General features: G+C 45.0%; 1 protein-coding gene across 2 annotated transcripts in view; it reads right to left on the bottom strand.

Annotated features, from left to right (window-relative positions):
* Asic2 (acid sensing ion channel subunit 2) overlaps positions 1 to 13092 on the bottom strand; it is a 1085888-nt gene that overhangs the window by 255379 nt on the left and 817417 nt on the right. The window lies entirely within an intron of this gene.

The raw sequence follows: 13092 nt of genomic DNA, 5'->3' as shown, positions 1-13092 counted from the left end.
TCTCTCTCTCACACACACACACACACACACACATACTCACTCACTCACATACACACACGCACTTCACAGCAAGAAAGAGAATTGGTTGGTTGGAAATAGTAAGAGCTAGATTCTAGAATTAGAATTGCCCATAACTAGAGACGCAGCTTTGAACGAGTCAGATCTTTGGTCCCAGTTGACTCAACCCTCAAGAACATTAGGCCTGAATCATTTCTAACATGGGATGAGGCAGCTGGTGACACTGTGCCACCCACGCACGTCGAGCCTTCATCAACATGCATGCAGTCGTCACTGACTGACTCAACAATGTGTGAAGACAGTGGGGAATAGAAGCCAAGCTGGGAGAGGCTACTGCTTTCGAGAACGTAGGCAGAGTCCGTCCCCCTGAAAGAAACGGTTCAGGACAACTTTATCCACAGCTGTGCTGGGTCACTGGAGTTTGGAGAAAGGCACAGTCAGTGAGGACCTGGATGACTGAAGGCTTCTGGGAGAAGGCACAAGGTAACATGCTTTCGGGAGCTGTAGGATCTCTGAAGTGGAAGGAGAGGAAGAAAGATCTGGTAAGGAGAGTAGGAAGGATAAGCAGATTATGAGGAAGGTGACAAGGGACAAACTAACGCAGAGTCACAAATACCACCTTTGGGAACTAAGGATTCATCCATTTTCTCTGCAGGAGGCAGTGCCCAGAACTGGAGTCTCTCTCCTCTGTTGCCCACTACTTTAATTTCTTTGGAGGGAAATTATCTGAGCTCACCATGCTGCCAGCAGACTTATGAATCAGCAAGCATGTGGCCCAACACACATCTTCTGCATTCTCTCTCCCAGGACTCTGATGCCTCACTGCAGTTAGGCCTGGGTGTTAAAGAATGCCCATGTTCATTCATTCCACGGATACGGCCCTGACCTGATGGAAAGGTAATTATTGTACTTTATATCCCTGTAGCTCATTGGTTCCTGCCTTTTATTCAGCCTGCTTTTCCAATCTTCTAACTGATTTCTATGAGCTAACTGGTATTCTTCCAGTATATTCCTTTCCTTAATCAAGGATCAACTTCAAGTGTTTACAAATAACAAACCCTAGTAGATATTCAGCCTCATAGCTATCCAGAATCTACCTGTCGAACTGTGGTGATATCTTGTTTGTATAAATAAAGCTTGTACAAAGATCAAAGGGTGGAACTAGCCGCTAGCTAACCATAGAGGTCTGGAGGTCTACACAGACAGACAGGAAGTGATATAGCTGAGTGGAAAGAGGAAGTGATAAGGCAGGAGTAGAAAGGAGCTCAACTGGAAAGTTGAGTAGGTAAGGTGTCTGTGGTTTGCTCCTTCATCTCTCTGATCTCTCAGCATTTTCCCCTATATCTGACTCCAGGCTTTTATTATTAAGACCTATTAGAACTCGTGCTACATATTAGTGCCCAAAGTGGACCTTGAACCCATGACCCTGAGATTAAGCGTCTCATGCTTTATCAAAGATGTCATCTTCCCCAGGCAGCAGGAAGTAAATTTAAGAATACAATGCCCACATTTCTAAGAGGTGGGATGGGTGGGTTTTGGTCATTCAATGGATTATGGAAATTTGTCAATGTTTAGGGGGGTTGGTTACAAGTTGTTATTGGTTAACAGTCAGGAAGAGAGTTGAACAAAGGAGATTAGATTCAGAGTTCTTATTTTGAAAAAAAGAGGGATATAGATAGGATATAAGGGTAGATTATTGAATCTACTCTGAAAAGAAATAAGGGGGATATAGATATAGGATTAAAAGGTAGATTATTAAATCTATTTTTAAATAAAAAACAACTACTAGTTTTAAATATTTTTATGGGCTTGTATGTTTTGTATATTGATACAAAGTTGAGATTATTTTTGTTAAAGCATATTGTACATACATTTCTAATATTGTTTAAAGTATGGTATCTGTTTAACTCATTTAACAAAGTAATACAAATTTCTAGCCCTTGAAAGTTGTTATTATCAACTATTTAGGATAATAAGGAAATGTAGGTTAGCAATTAGTCACCTATTTATAATAAAACTTGTAGTCACACTAGGTATGTATTCAAGGTTAAACAGAGATAAATTTTAGATAGACAAGTCATCTGCAAACACTTCAGAGATCTATAGAATATGGCATTTAACATATTTTATAACATAGGTTTTTCTTTTATTTTTTTAATGACAAAGAGACATGTCTGTTCCTGGCAGTACCAATCTTCTTCAGAGAAGATGATGGGCATTGAAGAAACTCCACATGGAGTTTACTTTCTTTCTTTTTTTTTTTCTTTTTGATTTTTCAAGACAGAGTTTCTCTGTAGCTTTGGAGCCTGACCTGGAACTAGCTCTTGTAGACCAGACTGGCCTCAAACCATAGAGATCTGCCTGCCTCTGCCTCCCGAGTGCTGAGATTAAAAGCATGTGCCACCACTACCCAGTGGGGTTTACTTTCTTTATAGCAAAGGTTAGCCACTGGGCAAGAAAGTGCTCTTGTCTCAACTGCTGACAGTACGCTGTCCATATTGTATAAGCCCGACACAAAGGAAAGAATTTCTGAACTTTGCCAAGACAAGGTAGGACAGCCCTTCAAAATATCCTGCTTCACAGAAAAATCTGTCAGATATGCTAAGCCTATAGGCCAAAGATGGATGCCCCAATGTTGCAAAGGAATCTTGGGTGACTGTTTGGGCAGTCAGCTGTTTCTGTCATTTCTCACATTTCTTTTGGATTTCGCTTGCTTGCACTTCCAGCTTACTCAAATAATATTATTTTCTTCTAGGGTCTCTGATGGAGTTGAAGAATTTATAGTTATAGTTTTCCTTGTTGTCAGATTCAGAAAAGAAATTCACTAAAGAGATATAAAGAGTATAAGGTTGAGAAACATAAAAAGATAGTTTGGGTAATACAAGTTAGACTAGAAAGTGAATTAGGTGCAAGCTTTTGGACCCACCAAGATAGGATAGATATGGAGTATTTTCTCTGAATTTGTCAATTGTTAATGGACTAGACATTGTTAATGTGTTTATTGCCTATATATACAGTAAGTTATTGTGCTTATTGTATATATTTTTCTTATATTAGTTATAACCTTTTTTAATTTTTAGACAAAAAGGGGAAATATGGTGATATTTTGTTTGTATAAATAAAGCTTGCCTGAAGATCAGAGGGTAAAGCTAGCCACTAGCTTGCTAACCATAGAGGTCTGTACAGACAGACAGGAAGTGATATGGTGGGGTGGAGAGAGGAAGTGATAAGGCAGGAGGAGACAGAGCTCAGTCTTCTTTCTGCTGGAAAGCTGAGTAGGTAAGGTAGCTGTGGTTTGCTCCTTTGTCTCTCTGATCTCTCAGCATTTTTCTCTATATCTGACTCTAGGCTTTTATTATTAGGACCTATTAGAACTCATGCTACATCTAACCATACACTCATCCATTCAGTAACTCATCTATACACACATCCACCATCTACCAACTCACCCATCCACCTATCCTCATTCACTCATCCATTCATCTATCTATGAACTCATCCACCCAACCATCCATGCAATCCATATGTCACTATCCATTCCTTCATCTGTCTATCCATCTATCAACTTGCTCATCTACTTATCTAGCCAATCATCTGTTCATGAACTTACCCTTATATCTATCTATCTATCTATCTATCTATCTATCTATCTATCTATCTATCTATCCATTCATTCTTACTTCCATTCATCAACTCACTTACCCATCCACCTATTCACCTACTATCCATCCAACTAGTCACCCACCTACCCAACCATTCATCCATCCATCCATCCCACCCACCCTTTCATTCATCCACTTTTCCAATAATTCATCCATCCACTCTCACCTATACATTCACCTGCTATCCATCCATCCACAAACTCAGCCATCTATCCATAAACTAATCCATTCATCAATGCATTCACTCAAACACTCGTCTGCCCATCCATATCTATCATTCATCCCCCACTCATCCTCCCACCCTCCATCCATTATCCATCATCTAATTATCCATATACTCATTCACTTATCTGCCATCCATTTCCCAGCTGATTGTTGTAAGCCTAATGGGAACTAAATAAGGACAAAGAGAACAAAGTTAAAGGGAGCTGCATAAGCCAGGAACTGGAATTAAAATATTACTTCTATAATAGCAAGCAATTTAGTGCAGAGCATCAAAATACAGATAGTCCAGTAGATAAAGCTGTCGCTAGCCCAGTCAGAGCTCATTGTGGAGTTATTTTGGAGAAGACTTTTAAAGAGAACGGTTTAAAGGAAGCAAAGGAATATGGAGCAGCTAGCACTAGATCCAGGATTTTTACCGGCGTGACACCCCCATTTCCTTATTCATCTTCCAAAGCAGCTGTCAACAACCCTACATTTTTGGGTAGGGAAACTGAGGCTTAGACAGTTTAAGTAGCTTGCTCTTGCTCAAATCTGTTAAATGGCAGAACTGAGATTCAAATTTAGATCTACTACCTCTAAATCCCTGACTCTTTCTTCTGTATGACAATAGTGCACTGCCATCCTGACACATCCCCCTGGGCTTTAGTTTCCACTCTGTGGAACTGAATGAGACAAGGGCATGCTAGTACTACCTTTAGTGAGTATAGGCATGACATTATGGCTATTTTTTTTTTTTACTTCAGTTACCATACACCCTGCACTGAGTGCAGTGTCCTACAAGAGTGCTCCTAACTGCTTGCTTATTTTGGGCCCTGTGCATGTCTATAGTTCAGTTTTTATGCTCTTGTCAACTTGAGAGCTTTGTATTATGTAAACAGTATACATTCAGACTGTACTGCACATCTGGTGTGGGTACAGACCCTCATTCTTGTAGGAGATCTGTGGTCCCCACTCACCAGGAGCCTGCAGCAGATTCTGGCCTCCTTGAGCTTCTGTATGGACTTTTCTTATCTTCTTTTAGTAGGAAAGATGGCTCTAAATGTATCTTTTATGCCAGGACCAATCTCAAGTCTCTGGTGTCATTCATTCTCCCTGCAACTCAACACAGGTCAGTTCCTTTGCCTTGAGCCTGTCTGACTTTGTCTCACAGACTCTCAGGAAGCCAGCTGCACAGTTGCCCCTGGTTTTAAGGTCCTTCATAGTATCTGAGGTCTAAGAATGATTATGCACTTCCTTCCCTGATAATTTATAAATTTAAATATATTGAGACTATAGATAGAAATATTTTGCATTTGATCTATTTCGATGTCCTCATTGTGCCAAGTTCAACCACTTGTTAAATCTCTGGAGGGAGGCAAGGACAAGTTTCACATCTAAACTCACTTACTCCAGCCAGCTGCAGCATCCCGACAGACTGTGGTCCAGGCCAGAGGCTCTGTTCCCACTCTCCATCTGAGTGACTCAAAGCCTTCCCTGCAGCCTAGCGAGGGAAACCCTCTGGGCGCCTTTGCTCGGCCTTTATTCTAACCAGACATACTCTAATTTACAGCTTTTACTGTCCACACTGAGTGATTTCTTAGTCCATACTGATTGATTTCTTTTTTTTTTCTGTTCATTTATTTATTTTTATTGAGAAAAGAAAAAAAAAACAAATTTCCTCCTCCTCCCAGCCTCCCATTTCCCTCCCCCTCCTCCCACCCTTCTCCCCCTCCTCCCACCCTTCTCCCCCTCCCCCCACTCCTCTCCCCCTCCCTCTCCAGCCCAAAGAGCAGTCAGATTTCCCTGCCCTGTGGTAAGTCCTAGGTCCTCCCCCCTCCGTCCATTTCTAATTTATTATAAAATCAATTGGTTAAAAATTAATGCCTTATCTTTTAATGCGGTCAATCAACCCCAAGCCCCAGGTTGGTAAGTTATTTCCATTAACAGGGGTGAAAAATCCTTCGCTCTACAATCATCTTTACACTTTGAAATGATAACCCTCCATACTGATTATAGAGCTAATTATGTTACAGTGAGTCTATTTCTCCATCTTGGTACCCTCTCATCAGAGTGGGGCTTCCTGGCTTCTCTCTGTGTTGTGGATGAAATCCACGCTGCTCTGGTCCTGTCTATAGTGCACAGTGGACTTCCTGAAGTGCAGATCTGACCTTGCCAATCTTTGTTACCCTATTTAAAATTTCTTTCTGGGCCTCCATCACCTAACAAGGGTGGCAAACCCAGGTGAGCATCTTTGCATCTGTGAATGGGTTTTATGCGGTCCACATGGGGCCTTTCAAGATTTTAACTAGGATGTTTCCAGAAAAGGCTAGGACTGTGTTTCTGTTTGTCAAGGGGTCTTACTGTCCCCATCCACCTCGCCCTTATGACACTCATCAGAGTCTTTGAGAGAAGGCTGGGCTGCCTCGGTGAAACCTGCAGTGTGTCTGAGGACGAGTCTAACCACTCAAGCGCTTTCAGGAAGAAGACAAATAGGTTCTGTTTATTACGTCCCTGCTGTGTGCCAGGCCCAGTGCTAATCACTTCGCAGACATTATCTCATACAAACGGCACAAGAATGCCAAGTAGAGAAGGAAGCTAAGAAGCGGGATGTGCGGGCATGGCCACGGGCCAAAAGCTAAGCAACAGCGGTATCAGGGCCTGGGTTCAAATGCATCTGGTTGCACAACCTCAGCTGGCAAGTTCTACACTGCAGAGCCTTCTGGTTCTGGTGGGAGTGGTCTGACTTTTGCTCAGTTTGTCGCACAGAGCTTGACCCATGCAGAATCCCTCTTCTCCTAAGAGCCTTACCTTTCAGTGTTCTCTGGGCTTCCTGCCCATCTCCTGGACTTTCTTTCTCTATCCTGTTCCCACTGTTGGTGAATCTAGGGTTCGGCACTCAGCCTGTTGCTCTCTGTGTGCAAAGTTTCACTTCTATGGTTCTATTCGGTCCCTATCACCGAATCCCACCATTCTAGTTATGATTCCCATCCCTATATTTTGTCCTGATCTCCCCTGCAGCTCAAGACTATATGTCCAAATACATCTAAAATGCTTAGTTGTTGTTGTTATTTTTAGCCTCAGTGTGCCCCAAATGGAAAGTTCCCCATCTCTGTCATCTTCTAGATCTATTCTCCTTTTCATCTGGGTCATATTACCAGTATCCACCCAGTGTCCATGCCTAGGCATTTTCTTTGATCCTTTTTTGCTAATACTCCAACATCAAGCTGTAGTTGTGCTACCATCCCCACCGCCGCCACCACCACCATCATCCTACCTCTAGCCAGGAAGTCTCATTGGATTCATCTCCCAAAGTGGACCACACTTACCCTCTACTGCCAAACTGCTATTCAAGTCTGCTAACATCTCTCATCCTCACTACTGAGTCTTCACCCTAACATGTCTTCTTACCTCCATTCATACACTCAGACTCTGCAGCCATGGAGATTGCAGAAGTTCCTGCACCTAAGCTCCCCCCCCCCCCCACCAGTGGCTCCACACTCCCCGAGAAGAACCTTTCAATTCAGCCCAGATTATGAGGCTTGCTATAGTTCTTCCTACATTGACCTTTCCAGTGCCAGCATATCCTCCCCTCTCCTTCCATTCTGATCAAGGTGCATGATCCTTTCATCCATCTCTGAGATAAGACGAGCTCATGCCCAACTCAAAGCCTTTGTGTGTCTTCCGTCTGGGGCGCCGCTTCTGGGGTTTCTGTTGCATTCCACCATCAATCAGGTCTCACTCTGAAGTCAGACAGACCCTGACTCCATAAGACAAAACATCTTGCACACATTGCTCCCATTGTTCCCTAAGCCCTCATCCTAGTTCACTGTCTCCACAGTCCCTACTGCCTGTAGAAATTATGTCACCGCCTGCCTTCACCGCCCCACTTAACCAGCCCTCTAGACAGGGGTTCCCAGCCTTTCTTAAGCCGCCACCCTTTAATATAGTCCTTCCTGTTGTGATGACCCCAACCAGAAAATTATTTTCATTGCTACTTCATAGCTATAATTTTGCTACGGTTATGAATCATAATGCAACTACCTGCGACTTCTGATGGTCTTAGGCAACCCCTGTGAAAGGGGCTGCGACCCACAGGTTGAGAACTGCTGCTTTAGACTGGAAACGCTGTAAGGGCCGGCCTTTATCTCCCTGTGTTCATTCACTGTGTCTCAGGGACTCGGGAGATCTGGTATGCGGTCAGCACTTAACTAGTAATTATTGCTGAATGACTGAAACCCTTGAGGGGAACACGAGGGATGAAAGCAGATTTTAGATAATTCCTTCCTGAGTAGGTTTTTGTCAGCACTGCAGATTAAACCCAGGACCTTGAGCAGCCTAGGTAAATACTCTGCCGAAGAGATATATCCCCAGCTCTCGGTATCTATTTATTCGTACACAGAGAAGCATAAAGTATAGGAATAGGAAATCTCCTTTTCTCGGCACATGAATCCATGGTCCCTCCTGGTGGTGTGCTGCCATCATCATTATCATCACCTCCATCTCCGTGTTTATCACCCCACCCATTCCCACCCCCACATTTATTACCAGCCCTCCACCACCATCATCGTCCCTGTTATTCCCATCACCATCCTCATGGGTGGTAGCAATGATCTCCAACATGTTCTCTGGGCTTTGTGATGAACAGTATACTTTCCTGTATCTATCTCTTTGGATTTTAAGAACATCTCAGTGATGGGAGATTGGTCCCTAATTTGTTTCTACATTTTACAAATGAGGGAACAGACAATCAGTACAGAAGCCACTTGCCCGAGATCACCCAGCTTCCAGGTGAAAGAAGGCATTAACTTCAACCCCTGGGAGACTACACTATCTATTCTGTGGCTAAACCACCTGTCTCCATGCCAGCTGCCTGTGCTGGCAAGTCAGGAGAGGGAAACAGAACCCAGTATTCACTCCCGTTTTAATGCCTGGTTAGGAAATTGCCCTTGAGCCTGTATTTTATGCTGGAAGTGTCGAAGAGGAGCCGGCTTTAATTTCATGACTGCTGCAGGTGAGTTTAAGATAACTTTTTTGGTTGGTTAAGGAAAAAGAAATTACAAAATTAAAAGAGTGGAAAAAATAAATTACCAGTGACTGTTTTTACAGCCTTTGCTTACAAGCTGGAGTGGAGAATTAAAAAGTTATATAGCTCAGGTTTCTGTCCATGACTTATCGCAGATGAATCCTTCGTATTTATAGCATTTTCCCTCTCTGCCATCTCGAGACAATAAGCAAAGCCCTGATATAGGTTGCCGCTCTCTGCCCTAGAGCCCTGGGGGCCCTGCAAACTCAGCAGATCTGTCATTGCCCCCAAGAAGACGCCAGAAGATGCAAGGACCCAGGAGACAAGGCTTATTTACCATTCTTCTGCTTGGAGAACAAGCCCCTTATTCATTCAGCTACCACCGCAGCGGTGAGTGGCAGTTGGGAGGGTCACACTGGGGCCAGTCGGGAGAACAAACACCCTGAGAAAACTGAACTGTTGGTGCCAATGTTCCATGCCTGAAGCTGTTCTTAATATTATTAGCATCCCCACTTCTCAGATCGGGAAATGGAGTCACAGAGAGATGTGATGGCCTGCCTAAGGTCACAGAAAATTGCTTTTCACGACTCCAGTCCTTGAAGAGTATAAAGACTAGTGGGAGAGGAGTTGGAGAAGGGAGGAAGGACATAGCCATACAGAGCTGGCTTCCACAAAGGACTCTCTACCTGGCTTTCATCCTGAAGACCACTCTGAAAATGACAGATGTTTCTGTCCATTACACAGATAAAGACAGAGACACAGGAAGATGGATAAACTAGTCTAAGATGGTTTGGAGGGGCATTGCTGGGATTTGAACTGACATCTTTCTGGATCTCACTAACTTGGTTATGCTGAACCTCCATCACCTCACGTATCCTGGAAGGGTTAGTTCCATGGAAACGAGGATTCTGTCATTCATGGACATCAAGGAAAGCTCTGCAGCCTGCCTACTCGGAATCATGTGGGGACCGGAGACAGGAGCTGAATTCCCTGATCCTAGGCACTCTCTGGGAGGTGCTCTGTGCTCTAAACCACAACGTACAGCATACTGGGTCCAACCCGCTTGCAAGCAATGTTTTCCTTGATGTCCAAAGATGAAGACATGAGAGTCCAGGATCCTAAGGTGTCTTGCCAAGGCTCAGGGGTAATACTCACAGTACCGGAAGCCAAGCCTCTGCTTTCTGTGCTGTAACCCTCCAGCATTCATTAAGAATAGACCTTATGAGCAGGGCAGTGGTGGCACACGCCTTTAATCCCAGCACTTGGGAGGCAGAGGCAGGCAGATCTTGGTGAGTTCGAGGCCAGCCTGGTCTACAAGAGCTAGTTCCAGGAGAGCCATGGCTGTTACATAGAAAAACCCTGTCTCTAAAAACAAACAAGCAAAAAAACAACGAAGAATTGTCCTTATGGGATGGATGAGCCTCAGGCAGATACAAATTACTTACAACAAAATTCTAAACCTGGAAACATGGATCCCAAGGTCACTGTCTCTTTGTCATCCCCTGGACCCTAGGAAATCCACCCAAGGAAGACTGGAGAGGTCAGTGGAGCCAATGAACTTCAGCTACAATACAGACATCTGGGCTCCACTCCAAGCCAATGTAAGTATGACCTTTGGCCTGGTTTGGGGCTTTGACATTTCTTAAGTTTCCCCATGTGGTTCCAATATACAGCCAAACTGAGAAATGCTGGTGCACCATCTCTGTTTTCCGGGTGGGCACCAGAGACTCCGAAAGGGGCCACAAAAGGTACATAGTGGTAGAATGCAACTGCTTATCTTCCGGCCTCCATCTTAGGACGCTCCCATTCCTTAGCTATGCAGTTGTGGTCACAGGGACCATGGTCTTAAGAGATGAACACCCACCTTGTTTCTTATCATCAGTACCTCATGACCCGAGCGAGCCCTAGGCCCCTAGGAGGCCCAGGCGAATTATGTCCCGCACTGCCTAAGCTGGCTGCATGCTTCAGAGTAAAGGGGAGAACTGAGGCAATTACCCAATGTGTTAGCCAACCTGTCCCTGCGGCACTCCCGTGAGCCAAAGTCATAAATATGAAATGGTAATTTCTCTCTGGAAGCCTGCTTCCTGCCTCCCATCCCCTCCCACTCAGAAATCGCCCACCATTGCCTGTTTGTCCTGTCCCGGCTGGGGCGGCAGTAACTCTGAGTTATTTAAACATCTCAGGCAAAAGTTGCATCTTGAGATCTGAATCATCCTGCCTAACCTCAGCTCGCCTCTGCAGCCGACTGCCTGACCGGAGCAGATTCCTCAAGCCTTCCATAGATTGCAATAAAAATGCCCTGCAAGTATTAATTAATGGCTCCCAGCGGCCCCCGTCTTTGTGCATGGTGTAGACTTGCATCAGCTCCAGAGAGGGGGTGGAATGAGCTAAACTCTCCTGGAGATTTGGCCTCCTGCTGGCCTTGTGACCTTGAGCAAGTCATAGCACTGATCCAGGAACTGTAACTCTCCTACCTCTCTCAGCCTCATAAAGAACCACCCAATTGCTTGCATGTCCTTGGAATAAAATTCTTCGTTGGGAAAGGCTAGAGCCATAGACCCTATTCTTCCCTGTTCCATAGAGAGTCTCACAGGGCAGCACAGGGAAGAAGGAGCTGTAGCATTCCAGGTGGAAGAAACATCATCCTTGAGGCTTGCCTGGTAGACCAGGCAGATTTGAGGACCCAAAGCACTTCCCTGCATCCAAAGGTATGATGAACAGAAGCAGAGCCTGGAGAGTTTGAGTGTTTGGCCTTATCTTGAAGGTGGTGGGAAACCACGTGATACCTTTAGACAAAATGGACTCTCAGACTAAAGATAAAAAAATGGTTATCTGAGTCACCTTTTCAGCACTGAGCTCGAAATGCTACTGAGGGGGACTTGTCTGTTGTTTGGTTGGCTACAGGATCCCACAGGGATGAAGAGATTGAACTGATGCCTTGAGTGGATTCACTTGGCTGTCCTCTGAGGCCAGCACAGTGCCTGGTCTATAGAATGCACTAGATAAATGTATGAATGAGTAAATGAATCTGTGAATAGTTGAATAAATAGAAGAAAGAACACAAGAATAAGTGACAAAATCAGCTAAGGAGAGCATGAATGAGTGAGTGGAATGAATGAGTCCAAAAGCAGGGTTTGCAGGCTGCCTATGTAATGCTAAGAGCTGTTAGCAGCAAAAGCACAGGCTTCTGTCTGCCTTACCTCGGACCGGCCTGCCACAGCCCAGCTCCCTCAGCACCACACGGCTCAAAGGCAGCCCCTGATGACTGTGATCATGAAGGAACTCCTCCTTCTATTCCCTCCACCTGTCCCTGGTAGCCACACACTCAGAGGAGGAAGCAGCAGTACCTGGCGGCTCCTCTTTGCAGGGGACTCTATTGCCATTTCCTCATCCACGTGGTCTCCGAAGAGCTAGTCATTTCACAGCAAAGACAAAGGAGGAGGTACCCTTCACAGTGACTTCATGGTTGTTGCAGGGTGCGCATCTCTAAGCAGCAGGAGCATCAGCCTGGTGAAGGAGCTGAGCTTCTTAGGGTGCGACTCAGCACAAGGGGACCCTGCCTTGAAGCCTGTCCAAGAGGGGTGATTCTCCACTGTGCCGTGTATAGTGGCGGGTTGAAATGTAGCCGCAGCTGTCCCAGTCAGAGGCCTTGTGTTCCCTCTTAGTCTAAGCTGACCTTTTCCCAGGCCTTGGAGAACTTGCTGTATAAAATGTAGGCTGGTGTCAAGTGGTACAGGCAGCGCTTGAGAGCTTGTCAGGCACGCAGGAACCAGAACTGAGACTTCTGTAACATTCCTGGGTCACTCTCGGGGACACAGAAATTCCCAAAGTTCAAGGAACTCTGCTTGGCTAATCCGGGCACCTCAGTGGGACCTCTTAGCCAAGGATTCAGGGAGTCAGACAGACACTGACTAGGTTTTCTGATGCCCTCCACTGGGACAAGAGACAATAGCTCCCTAAGAGGTGACATGAATATTGACACCGGCAGAAGGATATACATTTAGACTTCTGACAGCAAATCACTACCCACTAGGCCCAGCACTGTCCTGGCTCTGGCACTAGCTGGATAACCCTGGTCAAGTCAAGCCTTGATTCCCCCCGTCTGTGAAATGCAGATGCTACACTCTGCTTTTCTACACCATGTGGCTATGAACATGAATGTAAACGAAAGATCTGCCTGCTCTC

Source organism: Microtus oregoni, unplaced genomic scaffold (genome assembly GCF_018167655.1).
Source record: "Microtus oregoni isolate MIOR12 unplaced genomic scaffold, Mior012 000015F_ref0000493, whole genome shotgun sequence".
NCBI classification, from domain to species: Eukaryota; Metazoa; Chordata; class Mammalia; order Rodentia; family Cricetidae; genus Microtus; species Microtus oregoni.
The sequence above is the reverse complement of the archived record's forward strand: the minus strand, read 5'-3'. Positions and strand labels throughout refer to the sequence as shown.